The sequence below is a fragment of the Typopeltis vanoorti genome, chromosome 24, assembly GCF_054136105.1.
Source record: "Typopeltis vanoorti isolate ZY-2024b chromosome 24, IOZ_Tvanoo_1.0, whole genome shotgun sequence".
NCBI classification, from domain to species: domain Eukaryota; kingdom Metazoa; phylum Arthropoda; class Arachnida; order Uropygi; family Thelyphonidae; genus Typopeltis; species Typopeltis vanoorti.
The window spans coordinates 83909181-83936133 of NC_143572.1; the positions used below are offsets into that span (position 1 = coordinate 83909181).

Here is a 26953-nt window from a genome sequence, read left to right on the forward strand (position 1 = left end):
TACGTGCTATGTGCTTTAGCTTACTTATGCTAGTATTTCCCGATATTTTTATAGTTTACTATTACTATATTCGGCATGAAACTCTTTGATTCCGATCTTTGTGTTTCTTATTCGGTTTTGAAATAATGTGGAATTTAATATCCCCTTAATCTAAATAACTAATTTTATATTTTATTACTGTTCTTCAACCGATTGAATTAACTCCGATAGGTGTCGCGCATAGCAGTGGAATGAACAAGTCGATGTAATTTGTTGCATTAGTGTAGCGAAGTGCTCAATTTGAATACTAGGTGGCGAAGTATCAGTAAGTAGCATCCCAATTTACTTATTCTTAAGGTGCTGAACTACGAATTAGTATGGAAATTTTGATTTGTCATGTACCTTATCACTAGAAGGTGATATAACTGATAATTTTGTGCCCTTTATAGTATCCAAGCAGTCAATGAAAAAGATCTACAAACCGGAGAACTGCCATAACTTTCCGACTTACGTACATGGCGGGTGCTAATCTTAAGAAATGGCGATACGCCCCAAAGTATGCGAGGAACTAGCCGATGATAACAAGACTTTATAAGGTTGGTAAAATCTAATTGTAATAAAAGATATCATTTTTACTGCGCAAAACTGAGTGAAAGTCAGTACAAAAAATTATCAGAAGACAGAAAGCTGACCTGTTAATGTATTACATGAAAATTTAGCGATCAACCAAGTTCACAAGCGTCAAGTACTTTGTCTAAAGCGGTATGCGTTCCTCTGCTAAACAGCGGTTGCAGACAAATCTGCCACTCAGCCCTGACACCAGTACAGCTACGGAATCGTATTAAATTTCAAAATTTGCATATCATGCACTTTCTTAACTTTTAGTTATGATAGAATATTATGAGTCATTAGCACATTTTGAATTATTCCATTTATAAAATCGGACTCTTTCCTTCCAAACGGTCATTTCATTAACAAGGGAGTCTACTGGACATCGCAGCCGACGCATAACTACGATGCGGGTGCATCGTCTCCGATGGCAACTGGGTGTCACGCACCGGTAATAATGGGACGAAATGGAAGTTTCGCTTTGAAGGATTGTGACATACAGTTTTGCCAGAGAGAGAGGAGGATCACGGCTCGTTACTCGAGTGCAGATTCAAGGAGTTAATTTTCCTTATGAGGAATTATACTACCTGTTTCTTTATTGTGCAACTATGTAGTCTGCATAGATTTCGCATTTTTTACTCTTTCAAATATTTTGCTTTATCCTTTCAAACGGTGCAAACTGTAGAAACGGAAGAGATATTTCCCAGAAAGAGCTTTAACAGTGCTACTCGCTTGATGACTGGTGATAATTTCGCATTTTTTCTGTAATCTGCTTTTCTTTGTTTCTTTTTGGACACTTTCTGGTTTTGCACTGTTGCTTCTTTTTCACATTGTTAGAAGAATGAATTGTTATAGTTACAAATAGAACAAAATAAAAAATCAGGTGTAATTGAAGAAAACTATGAATAATACACTCGCGTCGCCATGGATCGCGAGTTACTTAGGTTCGTTCATTACGTCGTTATCTTCACACATTAGATGTAATATCTGTTGCGACAAAGATTTCATCTTCTTTTATGGTAACTTTTTCTACCACTTACTGTTTTTCTTTTATTCTTTGGTTTCCAAATGTGGACTTGCTTTATTATTCTTTCTTTCACTGTACATGTTCAATCCATTTTATTCTTCGGGTTGAAAGCCAATTGTTTATTGCTTGTTTGATATAATATTTGATATTATTTATGTCTATATTTTTTATTTTATCTAGTCTAGTTTTGTTTACTATTTTTCTTAATATATTCATTTCACCAGTGTGTAACATTTGGCATGCTTTTGTATTGTCTGGTCTTGTTTCTGCTTATATGTCATAATAGGCCTGATTACTGCTTTATAAATTCTTCAAGCATCCTAATATTCTTGCAGCTTTTTCATCTTGTTCTCTGACTTCTGGATGTGGCCTCCCTTCCCAGTTCAGTTGTATACCTAAATACTTGTAATGTGTTATTTGTTCTATAATAGTACCTTCTAATTCTAATTTACATCTTTGAGGATCTTGTGATATTGTAATACCTTTTGTTTGGTGTTTGATATCTTCATATTATAAAATTTTACTGCTTTATTAAATGAAGTAGTAATATTTTAACTGAATTTCATTTTCTGTAATTAATATTAAATCGTCTGCATAACATATACTTCTTATTCTATTTTTATTTCCACTCCCATTTTTTTTTTTTAACGCTTTGTGTTATTCCATCCATTATTACATTCAATAATGTTTGACTTAAGGAATCTCTTTGTCTAATGCCATTATTAATTTGTATTTCTTTAGTTGTTTTTTGTTGTGTTTTTTATTATACAACTATTGTTATCATATATTTCTTTAATTATTTGTGTTATGTTTTCCGGAACTTTTCTGTCTGCAATATATCTATTACACCTTGAATTAATATTCTGTGAAATGCTCTTCCAGGTCTATTAAGCAAATAAATAATTTTGTATTATGTTCTATTGTTTTCTCTATCAGTTGTTGAATTATAAATATTGCATCTAGTATATTAATTTCCTTTGTTATTTTATTATTTAGGATTCATGTTAGTAATTTTAATGAAGTATTTAATAAATATATTCATGTATAATTTTCTGCTTACCTGTTGGTCCTGCAGACCAACAGATATGTAGCATAGGAATGGCAAGCCAGCTGCATTAATTGCCTAAAATCTTTAAAGATGAATTGGCCAGCAAATAGAAGCAGAAATAGTGCTACTGTGTAAGGGAGAGCTAACACACCTAACTGAAGTCCACAGAGTAGGCAAGAAGACAGCTATGTGGAATGCAAACAGCATATTTAATATTTCAACCATCAACATCAGAACATTTTACAAACCTGGCAAATTAAAACTGATTGAGAGAGAACTAGAACTGTTCAAATGGGAAATAGTTGAAGTTGCAGAGACCCACTGGACTGAGGGGAAAATGCAACCTTATTTTACTCGGGAACGAAAGATAACCATCACAGAGAAGGTGTAGAACTAATCATTAAAAAAATGTTTCATGAGCTCAATAGCTGAGGTAAGAAAAATTTCCTCTAGTTATTTGCGTGCAAAAGGAAGAAGTTTATACCCCAGTCCAATCACATGAAGAGGTGCAATATAGTCAATTTCTTGAAAAACTGCAAAGAAAAATAAGGAAAATAAGTACCAGAAATATCCTGATTATTATGCCAGATTTAATTCAAAGATTGTTCAGTACTCTAGAGATAAATTAGAAGTAATGGGAAAATTTGGTTATTGAGAGATGAAGTAATTAGAAGAGAACTTGATTAATTTTTGCAAAATAAATCAACTGTTAATCACAAATACTATATTAAAACACAGGCAACAACACAAATACACTTGGACATCACCAAACCATGAAGTCAGAAACTGTACAGACTATATAATCAATAATAAGAAATGGAAATGTTCCTTCTAAAATATCAAAACATTAAAAAAAGATTGACAAAATGGATACAAGCTATAAACTACTGTCAGCCAAACTAAAAGTCAGTTGCAAAAGAAAGAGAATAAACCACCAAAAACAAAAGAAGATAGACTTCTCAAAACTAAATGATAGTTTGACGAGATCTAACTGTCACAGATAATTGAAAGAAAAATTAAATAATCGTGCTTTAGATACAGTCCTGGAGTCTTGGAAAAAAGGTAAAAAAATTATTAAAGAAACAGCAACAAACATCTGGGCTACCAGACAAGAGTGAATAAAGATTGGCTTACACCAAAGATTTTGGATTTATGCGAGAGAATAAGAATATCCAAAACTAACCTCTGAAAAGAAGATAATAATGAAGAAAATAGAATATTATACAAAAATTGAAAAAAGAAATCAACAAAAACTATAGATTAGCAAAAAATCATCACATACTTAGAGGAAAAAGTAGGATTGTGTGAAACATGACCCAAGACCATTTCAGATAGTTAAAGAGATAAGCAGAACATACTCACCCAACCCTGTTTCAATATTGCAACAAGATGGAAACCACTACAAGCATCATTGAAGCAATAAAAGAAATATTATTATTATTATTATTCAGGCCTCCATGGAGTCAAAAGACTCATCGAGGGAGGTCCTGCCTAAGACATAAAGTCTGTCAAGACTCATCGATTGAGCCCCCCCCCCCCCCCCCTGAGAAACACAAAGTCTATCGTACCACTCTTTAAACTCATTGACCATTCTCGCTTCCACTACTCCATCAGGCAATGCATTCCACGGCTCAACCACCCTCCACACAAAGAAACCACTCCTTACCCTCTTGCTCACAGTTTCCTTTCATAACTTCCAAGGATGGCCTCTTGTCATCACTCCTTCCCACTGTTCAACCAAGCGAAAGAACTCCCCAGTGTCAACCCTGTAACCACCTCTCAACAGTTTAAAAGTCTCAATCATATCACCTCTCCTTCTATCCACCAAACTCTGCAGTCCACATTCTCTCAGCCGATCCTCATAACTATCCTTGTACAGTCCTGAAACCATCTTTGTCATCCGTCTTTGTATCCTTTCCACAGTTAATTTATCCCCTTCAAATCCTGGGGACCAAATCTGAGAACAATAGTCCAAGTGTGGTCTGATCAGAGACTTGTACAACCGAATGATAACCCTCTTATCTCTGCAGGTCAGTGTCCTTCTCATAATTGCCGCAATCCTCTGTGTTACCTTCACTACCTTTGCAATATGCCCCTAAACTTCAGGTTTCTATCAATCATCAACCCCAGATCTCTTGTCTCCCTTGCTTCCTCCAGTATAACTCCTCCCATAGAGTATGCAGCATCGCATCAATGTTTCCCAAACCTCAAGACCTTACATTTTGCTGCTTTAAACCGACACCCCCCATTCATTTGCCCATCTATCTAGCTTATTTAAATCCTCTTGCAGGGCTACCACATCTGCACTATTACTAATAATCCTTCCCAGCTTCGCATCATCCGCAAACAACTGAATATCCCCCCCCTGCAATCCACTGGCTATGTCATAGATATAAAGGTTAAACAATATACGTCCTAGTATTCAGCCCTGTGGGACCCCACTTGTAACCCTCTGCCTCCTGGTAACTGCTCCACCATACACAACTCCCTGATACCTATCAGACAGCCAATCCTGAATCCAGTTGACTAATCTGACATCCAGACCCATGTGCTGCAACTTAAATATCAGCTTATCATGTGGCACCCTGTCAAATGCCTTCGCCAAGTCTAAGAAAATTGCAGTATATGCCTTTCCCTCATCTAATGTTCTTGTAACTTTATTATAAAAGGCTAGCATATTGCTAAAACAAGAGCGTTCTTTCACAAATCCATGTTGATTCTCACAGATAACATTACCCTCATCTGCCCAATGCTGTATACGGTCTCTCACTACTTTCTCCAAGATCTTAACAACTTCTGATGACACACAGACTGGCCTATAATTAGACACTTCCAGTCTGTTACCACCCTTATGCAATGGCACTATCTTACCTTCCTTCCATTCCCTGGGCACCTTTGCCAAAACCAGACTTTCATTGAAAAGCCACATTAAAGGCACTGTCAATTCCCTAGCACATTCTCTCAAAACTTATGGTGAAATACCATCCAGTCCCACAGCTTTACTGACATCCAGAGTACTTAGTATCTGAAACACACTTTCCTCCAGTACCTCCAGACCTCGAACCAGCCCTATCCTTCTAGCATTAAAACTGACTCCTCTAAGAAGAAATACTCCAATAAAGTGTTCATTGAACAATTCCACTATGCCCTCTGCACCAGTCACTCTATTCCCATTTTTATCCCACAATATCATTCTTCCACAGTCATTTCTCCTCCTACTGGCCACTTAGCTAAAAAATTCCTTAGGATTTTCTTTGGATCTTAGGGCCAATCTCCTCTCATATTCCAGTTTTGCTATGGACTTAAATATGGACTAATCATTTTAAAGAAACATTTGCAGCTGAAGAAAACATGAATCAGGTTGCCTTGAACCGTGAAGAAACTTCTGACAGAGGTGGCTTGTCTATAGGGGCTGGGCCCCACCTATATTTATATAACTAGCCCAATAATTGTAGTTTTAAAAAATATGATTCTTGTAATTATTATTTTTTGATCTATTTCCAACACGTTTTATTGTTTAATAAAAAAAATTTACTGTAGTATTTTGTGGCAATATTGTATAATGTGACTTAGTATGGTCACTGGGGCCAGCCATGGCTTGCCCTATTTTATATGTGTAGAACACAGGGCATGTATGAGGCAAGTGCACTAGCAATTGTGTTTGTTTACTGGGCACAACGCTTATCTTGGGGCCAGTTTAGTCTGCCCAGCCACTGCGTTTGTATGTAAATAGCAGGTGATTCTTTCATTGTCTTATTATTTATTCTCATTGTTGATCTGTTTTATTGTTTTTAGTGTGTTTAATTATTGTTGTCTTTTTTGTTATAATTTATTTTAAAGTTTAAATTTTTATTACGTCTATAAACAATACATTTTAACTATGAACAAACTTGATAGTTTATTGGAAAATTATTTCTCGTTATTTCTCAGAAGTTTCGACATTCATTTATAAAATAAATAATAGAAATAATAACTTTTTTAACACTTGAAAAATGAAAACATTTTGCAGGGCAGCCAGCTGGAGTCGAACCAGTGTCTTTGTATTTCCGGTTCATTGCTCTAGTCCGTTGTGCTATGCCCGCAACTGCAAATCTTTCGAGTTTTCGTGTTATTAATACATTGAACCCGTATATGTTCCGTCCTAACAATTTAAAGAAATTAATAGCTCAATGCATCAGTGGATTCTGACTAAACATTGTAGTAGAAATAATAACTATAAATCAATAATAGACCCTACTATATAAATATAAAAAAATTAGGTTGTGTTTTGCCCCTGGCCCCACCTGTTTCTATTGTCACCAGCCGCCACTGCTTCTGACACTAAAGACATCATAATTTAAGAACAATATAGAGCAATCAAACAAATGAAAAATGATAAAGCACCAGCCATAGACAACATTCAAAAAGAACTTCTAGAAAAAGGGGAGAAAGCATAATAAATTACCTAAGGAAACTGTTCAGCAATATACTAAAGAAAGGAAATTTACCATCAGAATGGAGAACAGGCCAGATCATACCCATCCGCAAAAAAAGGATATGTCAGATCCTCCACTAACTATAGACTTATCACCCTTTTAAGCCACTACTATAAAATATTCATCATTATTCTTCAAAACAGAGTTAAGCATTCTCATGAAGAACAGATGTAAGAAGAGTAAATGGGATTAAAAATAGCAGAATCACAATTGATGCAATTTTCATATTAACCTCCCTACCGGCCAATGTGGATGAAATAGTGATACCAAATTGCACTTCTTATCCATGTTATTCAATGGGTTTTAGAGCTTCGTATCCAGATTTATCTGGACGTCTATAGACATCGTGGCTGGTTGGGGGGTTAAATAGATTACCAGATCTTATGTGAGACAAAAATAAAAACTACTGCTGTTTTATCAACTTCAAACAATCTTTTTACTCAATAAACAGAAACAAACTTATTAAATTTCTAAAAACAGAGGGCTTGACAAATACCTATTAAATTGTATCAAGAATTACTATTCAGAAACCTAAACAATAGTGACATACAAAACATAGAAACAGATCAAATAGCAATTTAAAAAGGAGTTATGCATGGCCATTATTACTATATTTATTCAACCTCTACCTAAAAGAATTAGTAGTAGAAGGACTACAGATATGTGTAGGCATAGTGATAAATGGAAGAAATATGACACATTTAAAGTATACTGATGATATAGTTATCACTACAGACAGCCAAGAAAAATTAGAAAATATCCTGACCAAGCTACATTCAAACAAGTAACAAATATATGAAAATCAGTTTTACTAAAACAAAATTAATGGTAATAAGAGGAATTTCAAATGAAAATAGGAAACAATGATTATTATTATTATGGGCAACTCCAGGGAGTCTTTAGACTCATCAAGGGAGACCCCAAATCATATTCATCACAACTATTCGACATTCATACAGTATCTATCATATCTCACTTAAACTCATTCACTGTCACAACATCCACCACAGACTCTGGCAGCCCATTCCACTCATTCACCACTCTAAAAGTAAAGAACCCAGCTCTAACACCCTTACTAACCACACTTTTGCCCAGTTTCCATGGATGTCTCTATCCTCCCACAACCAGCCCTGTTCTCAAAAATATCTTCTGAATTAATTTCATAGAAACCCTTCAGTAATTTGTATGTCTCGATCATATCTCCCCTCCTCTGCCTATCAGCCAATTTTTGCAACCCACAAATCCTCAACCTGTTCTCATAAGGTTCATTCCACAGACCTGCTATCATCTTGGTCACTCGCCTCTGGATCCTCTCAACCTCCTCCCCATCAAGAAGAAACCTAGGTGACCAAATCTGGGCACAGTAGTCAAGATGGGGTCTTATCAAGGCTCGATACAGACGAACAATAACCTGCTTGTCAACGTATTCTTCAGCAACCAAGTGATTTGAAGAGCTGATTTGGCCACTTTTTCAATGTGATCCAACTTCAACTCCTTATCCACCAACACTCCTAAATCTCGTGCTTCATCAATTTCCTGGAGTACAGTTCCACCAATGTAGTAAACTAGTGATAATCTTTTCACACCAAAATGTATAACCTTACATTTTGCCACATCACCCATTGTCCTTAGCCCAGACCTCTAATCTATCCAAATCATCTTGCAAAATTTTGACATCATGTGCATTCACTATTGCCCTACCCAGCTTTGCATCATCCGCAAACAAATGAACTGTTCCTCTCAGATCCTTTACTATATCATTAACAGCAGTGGTCCAAGAACAGATCCTTGTGGCACACCACTAGTCAGGCTGTCTTGTGGACTCTACTCCTGAATAAACCACTCTCTGATCTCTCTCCATCAACCACCTTCCTATCCATCTCACCAACCCTATATCCATCCCCATATGCTGCAATTTACTGATTAGAATTCCATGTGGTATCCTAGCAAAGGCCTTAGCAAGGTCCAGTAGAATCACTGTAAACCCATTACCCTTATCCAGTTCAGCCGTCACTGTGTTATAATACGTGAGCAAGTTACCGAGGCATGACCTACCCTTCACAAAACCATGCTGTCCCCGATACAGTATCCCATTTTCATCTATCCAATCTTGTATTTTCTCTTGACTATTTTCTCCCAAGACCTTGATAATGATTCCTATTATGCTGATGGCCGGTAATTTTCAGCAGCAGCCTTGGAATCACCTTTATGTAGCAGAACTATTTTCCCCTCTTTCCACCCCCTTGGAACTGACCCAGACCCGAGGCTCAAATTAAACAAAATGGTCAAGGGCACTGACAATGCTTTAGCCGCTTCATGTACGACACGAGCTGGTATACCATCCAATCCCACAGATGTATTGACATTGATGTTCTTTAATAGACTAGTTACATCTACTTCATTCATCACAATTCCAGTATAAGCTGTTGGTTCTTCCATTCCTGCACTGTCACTACCTGGATGATATACTCTTGCAAAGTGCTTGCTCAGTAATTCCACTATATCGACTGATTCGGTTACCTCCCTACCCTCAGCATTTTTTAAAATCATTCTGCCATGAACATTTTTCCTTTTACTTGCAACATATTGAAAAAACTGTTTGGGATTCTCTTTAGCCTGCATGGCCAATTTTCTTTTGTAATCTGCTTTTGCTTTTCTTACCACCCTTGTTACCATCCTGGCCTGAGCTTTATACTGTTCCTACACCTGCTGGTCACCTTTCTCCTTAAATTCCCTCCACAATTGTTTCTTTTTTTGCCGCTCAAGCTTAATAGTGTTATTCATCCATTTAACCCCTACTCGATTTATTATTTGGACTCTTGGTATACAGTCAACCATTGCCTCCTGCAAACACTTCTTAACCGCGTCCTATGCACTATCAACATCCAGCCCTTTCAGTTTTACATGCCATGGCACTGAGCCAAGTACACGCCTAAGCTTGTCATACTTACCAGCCCGATAATTCCACATGCACCCTGTCTTAATTGTAAATTCCACTCCTTTAGCCACCTCCCAAGATGACCTTATGGTCACTCTCATCAATTGGTGGCAACATGGTCATGTTTGTTACAGCCACATTCTCAGTTGCAATTACTAGGTCAAGCACTCTCTTTCCCCCCCCCCCCCTGGTATTTTCTACTACATACTATCGCAGATAGTTGTCCCTTAATAACCGCATAAAATCCAATTCCTTCTTCCCATGTGCCCTCTCCTCTTTCCAGTCTTTGTTACCATAATTGAAATCACCCATAATAATTACCCTCCTTCTACTCATTTCTTCTATTTGCCTATGCAACTATCCCCACCATCTATTCCATCACCTGGTCTATAGCAGCACCCAATTGTATATTTTGTTCTGCTAGATTCTATCTCACACCAAACAGCCTCAAATGTGCTCTTTTCTCTATCCTGCAGTTCAACTTCTATACTCCTTGGCTGCAACTCGTCAGCTATCATCAATAACACTCCCCCCCACCCCATTTTATTCTCCTGTCACTCCTGAACACGCTATACCCATCGCATTCAATCCCAATAGCTTTATCATCTTCTGTCAGCCATGTTTCACTAATACCAACAACCTGTGGCCTGGAAGTGCCAACCAAGGCCAAAAATTCTTCCTTCTTGTTCTTAATACTCCTGGCATTAGTGTACATGAATTGCAGAAGCCCATTAGTCCCATTCCTACTTTGTTGCCTTATACTAACTATCCCATTATGATTTGTTGTCCTTCGTACTCTCTCGGGCATATTATACTCATTCATACACTCAACTGCCTCCCTAAAGTCTGCATATCTACTCTCCCTCCCCCCTTAATAAATTTAGTTTCCCTGAGTCTGTACATCCACATCATTCATCAACACTTTTTCAAGCCTCCTTACACCAACTCCACTCAAATGTAACCCATCCATCTTATATAAATCCTTTCACCCATCGAACTCACTCCACACATCCACAAATTCCACACCACTCTCCATGCATAACCCATGCATAAAGTCATTAGCAATTATGTCTCTCCTTCAAAACCACTGTCATACCGCGGTAAAATACTCGCCATCCTAACTCTCTCACTGTTCTCTTTTGCTACCTCAAGTAATTCCCTCACAACCTCTATCATTTCCATTTTGTCTTCTTTCAAATCATTTCTTCCTGCCACGATTATCATCTCTTTCACCCTCTGTTTTTGCACTCAAATAGATTCGTTGACGTCCTTTATGTTTGCACTCGGCTGGTACGATTTCGTCAAACTCTCAACTCTCACACCTCTTAACAGCCAATCCCCATACAGCACTTGCCCCTTCATTTTATTGACGTTTACGAACATTCTATTATTTTTCATTACAGACTTTTGCCGTTTATTAGTCGGTACGTTCAGCACACATTTTTCCATATACTCCAGTTGCCTTTTTGCTCTGTGTATCGCTCCGCTCAAATGTGCAATTTCAATACTTGCATTTATCGTACCATTTTCATTATCAATCAAATCATCCATTCGTTCTGTATTTCTACCTTCATTTACACTTTCAACGACACTCTCACACCTATCTGGCACTACCTCGCAATTCTCTATCACTCCGCTATTTTCTACATTCTGACTATCGTTAACGATATCACTCTCGCCACCCGAAACACGCTTGAGATCCTCATTCTCCTTACACTTTCTACCCATATTAACTCCACTATCACCATCTAACCAGATTCCTGCCAATCTTCACAAAGCATACATCTCACAGACAGCACATTGCATAAACTCGTTTACATCAAAACTCATAAACAAACATGGCGACCTGGCCACCATTTTTTTTTTTTTTTTTTTTTTTAATCAGTGCCATATGTACACTATCTTATCTTAAAAATAATAATTAAAATAACACAGAAAACACACAAAAATTGCACAGACACGCCAAGAAACAAAAAGCAAACAATACTACGTAAAATTCTAGTAAAATTGCCAATGATAACACAAAATACCACTAATCTTTTCAGGAGCTCTCGACAAGCCGACAATCATATCAGTGCGACACCTAGCGATAATACAGAAATAGTAAAGCATTTCGGTTACCTAGGATCAATGATCACTGAAAATCTAGACTGTCAAAACCATAAAAAAACTGAATCAGTAATGGATGGATAACAATGGGCTCACTAAAATATAGGAACAATAAAAGATTAAGCAAAGAACTGAAATTAAAGATGTATAAAAACAATCATAATTCCCACAGTACTGTATGGCTCAGAATGCAGGATCTTAAGAAAAAAAAGAAATGGATAAACTCAATGCTTTTGAAATGAAATGTCTAAGAAAAATCAATAGAACAAACTGGACAGGAAAAAACAAAATGGAAAATTCACAGAAAAACTTAACTTTTAAGAAACAATAACTACTGCACTAAAAATAGCCAATTATGCTGGTTTGGACATGTTTCAAGAATGAATCCAAAAAGTCTATCAAACATATTATTAAATGGTAGAAGGACATCCTGCAAACGAAGACCAAAAAGAAATGGATTGACAACATTAAAGAAAGCACCTTAATCCTCCTAATAGAACTTCATAAAAAGACAGCAGACAGATAGAAATGGCAAAGATTCGTCTCTGTGGAACTCAACCCACCATGATTAGAACAGAAGATATATATATATACATATTTTTTTAATATCCTTTCTTAAATATGGGTTGGGTATTATTATACTTTTTTTTTTTTTCATTCTACAGGAATCTCTTGTTTTTATTATTTGATTGTATAGTATATCTAAACTCTGAGTTATAATTTCTTTACTATTTTTAATAATTCATTATTAATATTATCTAGACGGTGATTTCCTAATCTTCAGTTTTTCAATTTAATGTTTTTTCAAATATTTTATCTCTGTTGTATTTATTTCTTTTTGATTTGTTTGTATACCTAGTTCTACTTTTATTTCAGCTATTTATTTATGAAGGTTTTAAAATAATTTCTAATTCTTCTAGTTCTACTTTTAATATTGGGATATATTCTGCTTCTTCTTTCTTTTGTTTATTAATAAATCTTCACATTTGTTTCTGTATACCATAAAAATCATATTTAAATTCTTTAGTATATGATTCCCAAAATTGATTTTTACTTTATATTTTCTTCTGATTAACTTTATTACTTATTTCCTTTTATTTGTTCCAATTATCTGTTGTTTGTTGTTTTCATTTATAGGTATTTTTCTTTCATTAATATTTTTTTCTTCGTTAAACCATGCAGGCCATATTCTTTAATTTTCTTATTTTTATTTTTTTTACCCCTAATACTTCTGTTTCTATTTCAGTTAAATTTATATTAAAAATCTTTCAATTATCTTCTACATGTTGTTCACTGCTTAGTGAGTTATCTTGGAACTTTTGTCTTTATCTATTGTAATATATTGTTTGTGCTGATTTTCTTTAAATTTTATTTTCACCCATTTCTTGCAAAGTGTTCGTTTACATATTAACACGTTGTGTTCACTTCCAATTCTTCTGATGTTAACACTCTGACATGTTCTATTTCTGATGGGTGTATTACTTTATTGCATATAATATAATCTATTATTGATTTCTGTCCTCTTGTGTTTTAAAATGTTATTTTATGCTGTTTTTATGTATTGAAATGTATTGTTTATTTTTAACTTTTCTTTGCACAGAATTGTATCAGTGTTCCTGGTTTATTGATTCTTCATTAAATCTTTGCATAATTCCATGTATTGGTATTTTTCCTATTCTTATTTTTAAGTGTCCCATTATAATTAATTATTCATTTGGTTTTATTTCTTGTACTATTTGTTGTAGATCCTCATAAGAAGATTCTGTTTTTTTTTATTTTCTTCCTCCTTCTGGAGCAAATATTGTAATTATATTCATCTCTATCTGTTTTTATCCTGACTATTAATAAAAAAAAAAAAAAATCAGCTAACACCTTTTTATTCCCGTATACGGGGAGTAGGCGAGGCCATTTAGCCCTATCTAACTTTTGGAGACTAAGTTGGCAGTTCAGTCTCCACTGGTACCAATCAGAGAATAGATGGCCCAAGGCTATCACTAATTAAGCGGTACACAGTGAAGAAAGACGGCTCAAATGTGCCGCCATCTCGTGGTCCCTAACTCTAACACAATATATTTATTGTCTGAAATATTGTGGGTTCTACGGTCAATTCTTTTGAGTTTATGGGACGAAAAACCCGAGTTTCCGGGAGGAAAAACCCGCTTGCCTGTGCCAGAGATCGACTAACTCGGGAACCGGTCGAAAAATTGCTTAGAAAAATTTCCTCTAGTCGCCGACTAGACTCGAAACCAAGTCTTCCTTCGTGTGGCCAAGCGCTGTGGTATGCAAACGCCACATCCACTGAGCTACACAGGCTCTGACTATTAATATTAACTCTTTATTTATGTATTACTATTCCTACTCCAGCTTCAGCTCTGTTATGTTTTTTACTCCATAAATAATATAATAAAATGTACATAAATATATAGCCCTATAAGTTCATTATTCCGTTTCCTTTTTTTTTTTTTTTGGTATGCTGTATTTCAATGTTTCTTTTGGTTATTTCTTGAATAAGTTCTTCCTCTTTTTCATTAATTCCTCTTACATTCATTGTTGCTAGTTTTATTATTCCGTATCATGTTCTTTTCCTTTCTGTTTCCGAGCAATATTTAATTTCCCCATCTGATTCATATTTATCTTGGTTTCTCGAACAGTATTGTTTTACATCCTATGACAGTTGCCAGCCCAATCACCAGATGCCTCCCACCTTAGCCGGAGTATTGATGTAACCTTCATGCCTAGGGTGGCCCTTCTGGAAGACCAAGCTTCCAACATACTTCACCTACATCTCCCATTCACCTCTCTACCACAATAAGGTGTGGGTAGGATTTAGAGAGGTACATCATTATATACTGCGTAATTGCCCATGCATGTCCCTAAGTGCCTTCACCTCACACAATTTAAAATAAAAATTCCAATCCAAAAAAGCGCATAAAGATAAAAATTCGATAAGCTGGAATTTGTGATGTGAGAACTACATATATTTTTTTATTTTATTTATTTTTAATGAAAAAGTGTGTGCTTGGAAAAATACACGTTAACCTCCCAACAGGCCAGAACATCTATTTATATACATCCAGCATCTGGATGCGATGTGCACTCTGTTGAAAGAGCAGGTATAAGAAGTGCAGTGTGAGTGTCATGTTCGTTTAAACTTGTGATAAACCTTCAAGAGAATTTGCGATTATCACTGCATCTCATTTGCCAATAACAAGAAATGCAATTCCTTGTTCCATGCTGAGTAACTGGACTTTTATTTATATGGGATATACAAAAGATATAGAAATTATTTTTCTTCACATTCTTTTTATTATACAATTTTTAATGCCAGGACAAAATAAGAGATCCTTCCATATACCTTGCAAAACTAATGTCATTTTAATTTTTATGTGCTAATTTTGTCTAGTTGACAATACATTTTATTTGTTCTCAAACAACGTAATTCACGATAATTATTTAAAGTAATGTATTAAAAAAAAAAATTGGTTGTCTTTCCAGATTGTTATTTTCATTTTTATTCAAAATCAAATTTTTTAGATTGCCTGAAGAACGCACTTTGACGACTTTGCTTTATACCCTCTGTCCAAAATGAAACCGAATTTTTCGAAAATAGAATAAACTAGTGGTGCCACCTGTTGTATATATTTGTTGTCAAAAGCGACAACCTTCATTAAAGTTATGTGAACTGTTTGGCATTTGTTTCATTAGAAGTCGAGTTATGGTGACAGTGTGACCTTCACCTTGAACTTAGTGAAGATCACCGTTATAAGACAGATGACCTGGAGCATTATCTAAAATTAATAAAATTTTAAATTCTATATTTTCTTTCTCACAAAATCTTTCCATTTTACTCGCATTTCAGTTGATTAAGGTATCAGCAAACAATTTTTGAGTCGTCCACGACTTCTTATATCTCTGCTAATGAACTGGAAGCGTATGATTCTGTTTTTGAAAGCTCCTGGATTTCTCATAGTGCCATATCACAAATGGTTTCAGTTTATATCCAACCACATTACCCCTAACAGAATCGTAATACAATGTATAAGAGCTTTGAAACCAGGAGTAGATTTTAGCTTTTTGTGAATGAATTGTCCGCTCTAGCATTTTTTTCAGAAACAAGGAGGTCTTATCCATATTAAAAATTCGCTGTGACAAATAATTTTTCTCCGTAATAATTCTATCCAATTTGTCCACAATCTCCTTCACAGTCTTCTCATTGGCACTTGCAGATTCACTACATTTTCACATTATGCAGTGCAAATCGCTGCTTGAATCTCATGAATCAACATGAAGGAACGTTGAATTCATAGTCGTAATTGGGTCCTGCTTTCTTCTTCAACATGTTGAAGAGACTTAGTGGTTATGGTCATAGTGATAAGAGGTATGCACTTTTGGTTAGGTCCTCTACGCGTGATGGAAGTAGCTTTTCCAATCAGCGATCAGAACTTGTCATAGCTTCGTGACTATCGTTGAACTTGGAACTTCGTTTCAAGATCTCTGTGATTCTTCACTAGGTTTTTCAGTTGGGTGTGTAGGGAACATGTTGCACAAAATATCCAAAAATATTTAACAATAAATACACAAATAATCTATTTCTTCAACACAAAATCAAAAGAGGAACTGTTGAAGACACTTGCTGAATGTGCTGTTGCTACTGCGCATGATACGTTGTTGCTAATTGGAAACCTTTTTACATTACAAGCTTGTGTCTTGTTCAAAAGTATAGTTGAAAATGTTATTTATTTCATTATTTGATCACGGACGTAAGTCGTTGGATTACTCTATGTCTGCTGAATTTCTTTTTATACACACAGCAGGCATTATATATATGGCATAACGAATTTACTTGGCTGAGACATATTTTTAAAAAGATTTTAAAATGACTGGAAACTGAGACATGAGAAGTAAAAAATACTGTTTAATTAAGCAGGATTAATTTCTTATTCATTGAAGACTTCTTTCAAAATCAGAGGGAACAACCAGCAAAAAACACGAAAGAATTAAAATCTATACATTGAAGCGTCAGTGTATTGACATTTGGATCTTCTGGTTATCTCCTCTTTGTTGGGTGTGTGGATGCATTCCACACCTCATGAACACCAATTTGAATTGCAGTCTTAGAAATTATTATGAGGTTGATGTTAAGATGTATTTGATAGAGGACAATTTCTTTGGATTCCACAAATTTTTCTAGTTCACCATAGAAGCAAAAGATATTTTCAGATTTGTCCCATGAGACTGGAATGAGGTTTTCCTCATTTTTGTCATCAGAATTCAGGACATAGTTCGACAGATCACTAGCTCTTGTTCTACCTTGTGTGACGTCTGCTATGTCTTTCTAGACGTAATTCGATGGATTTATCTGACTGGCCAAAATAAGGTTTATTAAAGCATTTGCACCAAATTTGGTAAATGCAGGAATATTTCAGGTTGCCAAGTTTTTGATTGGGCCTACGAGCGCGGAACAAAATTTCTGAAGAGGAGTGGAAGAAGTCCGGATGTTGTATTTTTTAAGAACTTTGGCCAATTTAGGTGAAATGGTGCTGATATGTGAGAGGGACATGTAGCCTTTTTCACTAGTTCTATCTTTAGTATGGCGAGGAGTTGGATTGAAAAGGAACTTATTAACTGCTTGTTTCGAATAACCATTTTGCTGAAAGGTAGTAAGAAGAAACTGATGCTTCTTTTATATTTCATTTTGTGTTTGTTTGTGTAAATAAACAAAAATCTGGTTTAGCCATGGTAACCTGTTATCGTCCATACTAGCTAATCTGTATTTGGAATCTTTAGAAGAAAAACTATCTCCTCCTTTCCTTTGAAACCGAAATTGTGGAAGAGAAATATCGATGTGCTCTTATTGATCCGGAGCCATGATCCTGAATCTCCAGATCCTTGAGAACCTCAGTGAACACCAGAAAATCAGATTTACTGTTGAATTGGAGATTGATGGCTCTCTCCCATTCCTGGTTGTCAAACTCGCTTGTATTTCTGAGAAATTAAAAATCTCAATTTATTTGCAGAAAACGAACTTGCACCAACAGACATCTCCATGCATAGTCCCATCACTATCCACCTCAAAAACTTGGTATTATCTCTATGCTAGGCAAAAGTGCATGCTCACTCCTGTGTGAAGAAGATATTAAGAAAGAGCTTCAGTTTCTTCTTCCTACCTTTCATTAAAATGTGTATTCAAAACAAACAATTAATAAGTTACTTTTTAATCCACCTCCTTGCCATACTGAAAATAGAAAGGGTGAAAAAGGCTACATATCCCTACCATACATCAGCTCCATTTCGCTGAAACTAGCAAAAGTTCTTAAAAAGCACAACATTTGAATTTCTTTTACTCCTCTTCAGCAACTCCATTTCTTGCTTAGTATGCCCAAACAAAAACATGGAATACACCTGAAATATCTAGGCATTTACCAAATTTGGTGCAACTGAAATAAACCTTATTTTAACCAGACAGAAAAATCCATTGTCTTGAAGAACATAAGAGACATCATCACAAGCGGCAGAACAAGAGCTAGTGCTCTGTCAAACAATGTCTGTTAAATGCGTCCTGCATGTAAAAAAAAAAAAAAAAAAAAAAAAAAAAAAAAAAAAGTTCGGTGTAATGGTGTGTCCTGAATCGATCTCACGGACAAGCACCCTGCTCGTCTAGGGTTTCTGCCATCTCTATACTGTTCACACCAAAAAACAACTTTTATTGTTTGCTAAATGTTATTAACAGGCACACTATTTATTACAGTATATTTAGTGCATATCCAGAGCCTGCACTAGGGTCTTTGACTCCCGTATGCAATTTCTGTCTGAGTGCCCCTATAATGATCCAGGAGTGTATGGTTCTTTTACGATAATAAAAATTTCAATTATTTGAAATTTCTTAAATAAATTTTGACAGAACAGCCACATGTGGGTTCGCTAAATGTAATGAATCGGGAGTGTTGACTACGCAGGATAAACGTTAAAAAACCGTATATTAAAAAAATTCTCCAAAGTTAAAGCACATTTTGATAAATCCACTTCACTTTAATCGTTGAATATAATGATACAGAGATTATAGCCTCACCAACCCGAATCGCTAACAAAATTAAAATGAATTTTAATTAATTAAAGTTAAAATTTATTTGAACTAAAGTTTAAAAAATTCTTGCATTTTACAAGTTACTAAATTCTTGGTAACTTGTAATAATTTTTATAAGTGGAACTATCTTTTAGAAAAATAAAAGAAACGGAAGATAGATGAGAAAAGAATTCAGAAATAATTAGAACATTTAATATAAGTATTCAAAAAATGACATCTTTACAGAATAACAGAAAATAAATTAAATTACATAAATATATACTTTAAATTTTTTTTAAAAAAAAATTTCAAGGTTTTTGATTTCATATTCACAAAATTAGAAATAATGGTCTTAACGTGTAATTCCGCATATATATCATTTTCAATAGCTATTAACGCCAAACTAACGAGCCTTTTTTTATGACATACTTGTTCTTAAGTGGGTTTTAATCAATTTCAACTTGGAAAAGGAACGTTCATCGCTCGCTATACTAACAGTTAAGGTTAATAGTATTCTTAAAGCAATTGAAAAGTTAGGGAAAGATAAATTATTGAACACCATAAAATTAAAAATATCGAAAGGGCTTTTGAATATTTAAATTATCCTTCCGAAAAATATCCAGAAAGCACATTACTCGTCATATAGTTCTATTGCATTTACGTTTTTATTGTTACAGTCCTTCAAGAGAATCTCTAAATCGTCACAAATTTTTCGTAAATCTTCGTTATTAATTTGTAGTAATCTACACAAGAAATTGAAATTATCATATCTTTTAGTTGTTCAAAACGTTCTATTAACGAGCACATTGCAACGTCTAGAAGTTTATAAAACACATTCACTCTAAATTTATCTTCTGGCGATTGTGGCGTTTCATCATGATGGTCGTAGTCAAATTGTCGTGTCTTCTTTCGTCGTCGAACTTCCGTACCAGTTTTAAATTCTTGTTCTCCATCCACCTCTTCACTCAGTTCTTTTGCCGTTTTTAGAACTTCTTTAAAATTTGTATCTGATCGATACTCTTGTAAGAATATTTTTAAGTTTTCGACAGATTCTAAAGCAAGTGTAATGTTCATATTTTTGTCTTGAGGCATTTTACTCACAATGTTTATTCTGTTAAGTAAATCATACCAAGTTATAAGAGAGCAAATAAATTTGTAGGCCTTTATTTTAGTTTGTTTGTGCTTCATGCTGAGTTTCTTTATTAAAATTTTCATTATTTAAAATTTCAAAAAGTGCATCATAAATTTCTCCTAACTGATATCATAGAGAGTGGATTGCATTAATTTTACTTTCCCATTGCGTTTATGATGGCTGTGTCAATGTTAATTTTTTTTACAAACTTTAAAAGGATTGCCCAACGTTTGTAAGAGAATGAAAAGAATTGTATATTTCTTGAATAATTGCAAAGAAACTAATTGTATCTCCATTCACTTTGGCTGCATCATTAATGATTAAATTTAGAGTATGAGCAGCACATGGCACGTAAAAAGCTAGAGGATTTTTGTTCAAAAGGAAATTTCCATATTTTCTCCATTGTCATACCCTTGACCTCGCATGTCTTCAATGGGAATGTTCCATTTTTCCAGTTGTTCCATTATTGTTGCACATAAACCATGTCCTGCGGAATCTGATATATCTGCAAAACCTAAAACGTTTTCCCTGATCTTGACAATTCCATTGTCACAGGAAACAAAGCTAATAATAACGGTCATTTGTTCTGTTTTACTTGCATCAGGTATGCAGTCTAAAATTATTATTATTATGATTATTATTATTATGGGTATCTCCATGGAGTCAGTAGACTCATTGTGGGAGACCCAAACTAGCAAAACAATATCTGTCATATCTCTTCTTGAATTCATTTACAGACGAAGTGCTCACAACTAAGTCAGGCAATGAATTCCACTCATTCGCCACCCTCCAGGCAAAAAACTTTGTTCTGACACCTTTGTTAACCACACTCTTCTTTAATTTCCAGAGATGACCTCTTGTTCTTCCATCACTATCACACAGCTGAAACATTTCCCCTGCATCAATCCTATAAAAACCTTTCAGTAATTTGAATGTTTCTATCAATCCCCTCTTCTTTGCCTATCAACCAATTTCTGCAATCCACAAGCTCTCAATCTATCGATGTAGGGAGCATTTTTTTTATATCACTCACCAACTTGGTCACTCTTCTCTGAACCCTCTCCACAGCCTCCTCATCTCCAAGGAATCCAGGTGACCAGACCTGAGCACAGTAATCCAAATGTGGAAGTATCAATGCTTTATAAAGGGGAATAATAACTTCTTTATCTCTGGATGTCAGTGTGTTCCTCAACAACCAAGTAATCCTATGTGCAATCTTGGACACCTTAGCAATGTGTCCTCTGAAACTTCATCTCCCTATCTACCAATACCCCTAAGTCCCTAAAATTTAGATTTTTGAGTTTATAATAAAATTGTATCCCTGATTGCATTACTTTAAAGTTTCCAATATTTCATTTTGACTGTCTTTACTCAAATAGTGTACTCTTGTTTCGTTGTAGGGCCCTTTCAACATGATTTCCATAACGAGATCAAACTTCCCAAACAGTTCGACTAATTTTAAAAAATTGCCATTATTTCTTTCATATAATTTATCAGATGATCTGCGAAAAGCTAAATTTCGGCTACCAAGGAATTTTATAATTTCAATCAAGCATTCTAAAATATTCGTCCAATGCCTCTTTTCCTTTGATACATGCTTTGAGTCTGGAAATCAATAGTTGTTTTGTTTTAATTTTTTTTTAACTTCCATTTTAAGAAATTTTTCATGTGAGTTAAACTAGTCTCATGTCTATGTAAAGTTGTACTTACATTTCTTGAATCATTATAACTTTCTACAAGACAGTGGGTGATTCAGTAGGTGTGACAAGTTTGCAACAAAAGCAAAAAAACAGAATTTAAGTTTCGGAATAAATGAGCCATGTTCTTGGCACGAGCTCCCGTTTTCCATTTTTCTATTATAACACGTGTTGCCAAATTTAAGACCATATGTATCTCTGGGATATATTATATTTTTATTTTGAACAGGCCCCATTACAATTAAAACAACTCGTAATTTTTCATCAATATTTCCCCGTTCACCTGGATCTTCAAAATTCACAGAGACTAACAATGTGTTAGTTTCGTGGTCAACTACAACTAAATCTTGTTGTAGTTGACTAAATCCTACCTATTTTTCACTTAAATCATGTTCAATTATCTTGTTCAATAGTTGCAATAGTACCTTCATGCAAACTGGATGATGTGCACGGTTCTTCAACTCTGATTTCTGATGTATCGAGTTGGTTACAATCTGCATCAGAATATTTTAATGTTTTAACAAATTTATTAAGAGCCCCAGTTTGTTTCTTAATATCTGCTTCTTTCGCAGCATGACGCTTATGATTTTGTGCACCGGATAACTTTTTTTAAATTTTTGATTCCGTTTCTATTTTATACCCATGAGAAATTATTACACAACATGACACAGAGACGAAATAATAGTCTGTGTTACGCGACTATCAGTAGCCTACTGAGATGCGTACCATATGACTGGTTAACTAGCAACAAATGTTTTGTAAGAAAATTCATTTATGCTCATAAAAACCATTCACAATTTCACTTTAAATTGACTGCAGTAGACACAACATTCTGCAGGCAAGCATTTAGCCTGCTCTAGCTGCAAAATTGTAAACAGCCGGCTGATCAAAGAGGCGGCAATATACATTTTTTTTTTTTCAATTTTTATTCGGTGAATACGGCCTCATTTATTTTAACATTGATCATTCTAAGAATTTTTGTTTTTATGATAAAAATTTTGTTTCTTAAAAATTAACTTATGAACTGTTCCCTGGCGGCAGCACCCCCAGCGTAGCGGCACCCGCTTCCGCCAGCCCTGTGCATATCCACATTCAATAAAGGTTAATATTAATTTTTTTTTTTTTATCAGATATGGTAGAAACATCCTAGTCTGCTCCCTATATGGAAATAAAAAGGTGTTAACTAATTTTTTTAGCTGATTTAACTTTTTTAGTCATTTTAGCGCCCATTGAAGGAGATGCCCCTGTGTGATACTTCGTCTGTTTACCATGTTCAGCTTGTCCTGTCTTCCCACTTCGTGTTGCCACCAGAAATAAACCTCAATTCAAGTTCCCCTATATTTTGTACTGGTAACGTAAGGTTGCCGGCAGGAAAATGCAGCCGACCATACTATCCACCACACTCAGACAACGTCTTACTATTATGGATGTCGTGGGTTGTATATTAGCTGCCGGTTTCTGTACAAAGGAATATTCAATTCAAACGTAACGAACACAAGCAGCACACCATCCAACATAGAAAAATTTCTTATTTACTACAAAATGAATGCGCACACCTCACGAACAACAATGAATTACTTCCCAAAGCAGATAGTTGCTTGTGGTTCACCAACCACATGGTCAGAAATGTATCGTACGTTTACTCAGAAAACACGGAGGATCACGTTTTGTGATTGCAGGGATATTTCTCTGTAGTTCTTGTAAATCTGCAAATATTGGTTAATGTCATTTGCTAGTTGGATAGATTTAGCGTCTTTCATGAAAGCTGTGTTTTATGGTTTCAGAGGCAGTGGAATTGGGAGCACAATCTACCATCTCATTGATCATTTGCCAGGTGTTCTTCATGTTGTTTTCTGCAGTGGTCAGTTTGTCTGTAGTACTTTTATTTTGCATTTCTTATTTGAGATGTATGGCGATTCCTTGTTATCTTATATTCGGTTTTTAAAGTTACGTTATTTGGATATTGCTTTAATTGTTAACATGTAATGTATTTTCTGTGTATATCTAGGATTATGTTTTTTGTTCTCCAAGGTTTTGGCTTGTTCTTTGAACGAATTCTGGCTTTCTTTCAGCTTATATATTTCATACTGTGAAAATTTAATGTTGTTAAGGTATGTATTGAATCTGGTGGCACCATGTGTTTCCAGTTGATTTTTGTTATTTCGTGATTGATTATTTCTTCATCTATTATTGTTTTGTGTTGCATTTCATATGTGCAAATTCGCATGGATGTTGTTTTTGTTTGAAGGTTTAGAGCAGTGAAGTAATGGTCTGCTACTTTGTATGTTATGAGTGCTGCACTATTTTGCAGTAGCCGAATGGTTTATATGATCTAAGCAAGCAGTGATTGATTTCCCACTATTTCTTCTCTTGCATGATGTTATTGTTTGTATTAGTTTTTACATAGATAGCATATCTTGGTATTTTGTTATTGTTGTCGCTTACAATATTTATGTTTTATTATCAATTATCATTGGCTATTCATTTAAGCATAATTCTTGGCACGAAAGTCAGCAATAGACTTCATGCAAGAATTTTATCACATTTAAGTTTGGTGGCCTGTAAAGAGAATTTAGTATTATAGGATTGCATCGATTGGTGGTGTTAATGATTTCGATGCAAAAGGTTTCAGCAGGCTCAAACTAATGAGCAGTTACTTTTGCTATTAAATTATGTTGGATAAATATTAATATTCCACCCCTCTTTTTGTTTGGAGGCATGATCTGTGTTGTTGGAAGCCTGGAATTTGGAAAACTTTTGCTTCATCATTAGTAACGAATACTTCTGTTAGGATGACTGTATCAATAACAGCAGTGTAATTCTTCAGATAAGGCATTAACCGATGTCTTTTAATGCTTCGGATATTAATATGCAGAATGGAGAGACCTCTTTTGTTGTGTGTTGTTTTCACACATCGAGCGAGTTAAAAATACAATCGCTGATGTATTCTGGTGTTATTACATTTATCTGATTGTTCATGTTCATTTTTGCTGTGTTGAAGTCTTCTTTTTAATCTAATTAACCTCCCTTCCAACCGGCCACAATGTCTATAACATCCAGATAAATCTGGATACGAAGCTCTAAAACCCATTGAATAACATGGATAAGAAGTGCAATTTGGTGTCACTATTTCATCCACATTGGCCAGTAGGGAGGCTAAGAGTTGTTTTCACTGTAGCAGCTGATCTATGTCTTATGAGCTTTTAATTTGTTTCTGCTTTGCACTTTGTGACTTCCTCAAGAATATTTTATTTGTAATTCACGAAAAGTGGCACTTTTTTTTCTGTTTTTTCTTTTCTTGCTTGGTCCAACGGATTCTGGTTAAATACTGAGATGGTAAGATTTGTGTATTGTCTTCTGACACGTCCTTGGCAGTTTTTTTTTTTTTTTTTTTTTTTTTTTTCGGTCAGCTGATTTTTCAAGATTGCCTCTTGTTGATTTGCTTGTAAGAGAAACTATGACTTGTTCTGCGGGTCATTGCAAGCCTTGTTCTTCCTGGGAATCCGATTACATTCTGAATATTGTTATGCTGTAGGGGATGTCAATTTCATGGCCTAATTTTATAACTGTGTCTCTGAAGTTTTCTGTAGGTGCAGTTTCAGGATGACTGTCTATGACAAGGTCTTCTTTATGTTGTTGGTTATTTAAAAGTTCGTATTGTAGTTTTAGGGAATTCAGTTCTTGACAGAGTATGGATGTCTCTCATCAAATTGTGTTGCCTCTTATTACATTAACACTAATTTGGATGTCTTTTACCATTTGCAAGACTGCTTCAACTGCTAAATGATTTTTTTTTAAAAAAAAAACTGGTCCTCATATTCGTTATTTTTTTTATTTTATTTTATTTATTTTTTTTTTTTTTTGTTATTTATTCGTTCAGCTTATCAAAGTGTTCTTGGACTAAAGCTGGCTTTTAGTCTCTCGACCATTTTCTATTAGTATATTTAAAGAATTCAAATTAAAGTATTCACCTGTATTTTTTTGCCTGTTCACTTTATGGTTTGGTTCTGCCGGCAATATAATCGCCTGAGCCATGTTTCTCAGCTTCGCTTTGCTCTCCCTACAGTATAGGCACCTTCGTTCCTAGCGGTTTGACGTTGCCAGGTTGTTTTGGAAAGGCAGGAACTTTGTAGAGTAAAGATTCCTAAGGCATTTCCTACAGATTACAGTGGTGCCTCGCAATTCGACACTAATCTGTCGCCAAACTAATGTTGAATTGCAGGATAATATTTCCCATGTAAGTCTATGGAAAATTGATTAATTTGTTGTTGCACCCCTATCGCACTCCCCCTACCGGGTGAGTGGGACAGAATTCCACCATGTTATTTACTTTACTTTAGGTAGTTTACTATTGTATAACATACTAAATTACTAATAGTTTTTAATGATGGTAGTTAAAATAGTTCCAAATATCTTTTTATTTTTGAGGTTTTTGAAATCAACCCCTGAATTTTAAATGCTTATATTTAAAAACAAAAGAAAAAGAAAAAAAGAAACAAACCTTATGCAAATAAGGTTGATTTACAAAAAATGAGTAAAGTTCATTCTATTAAATTCATTATTCACTAAGCAAGAAAATTTATTCGTATTATTGTAATTTTCACAACAACAGATGATTCCTCGTTAGCCCTCTAAAAGACGTCATGCAATTCTGATATGAAAAGGACATGGCTTTACAGTTCTGATACTTGAAAAGGAATATTATCTTCTTCGATCTGAATCGATTCTAAGTATGCAAATACTTCATTTCCCTGCAAGAGAAAGATGCTGGCAATGAAAAGAAAATAATCAGTTGGCATTTGAAGAAAACAAATATCTTAATACGTGTTAAGGAAAGTAAAACAAACTATGAGATGAAATCAGCTGCATAGATGAA

The 26953-nt window shown here is 34.9% G+C and overlaps 1 protein-coding gene across 2 annotated transcripts in view; it reads left to right on the top strand.

The window, feature by feature from the left end:
• The first annotated feature begins 280 nt into the window (after positions 1-280).
• Positions 281-26953, top strand: part of LOC150093498 (uncharacterized) — a 55768-nt gene continuing 29095 nt past the window's right edge. For both annotated transcript variants that reach the window (XM_090414032.1, XM_090414033.1), the window contains exons 1-2: positions 281-304; positions 429-575. The gene's annotated coding sequence lies outside the window, so the exon portion shown is untranslated. The remainder of the gene's footprint in view (positions 305-428; positions 576-26953) is intronic.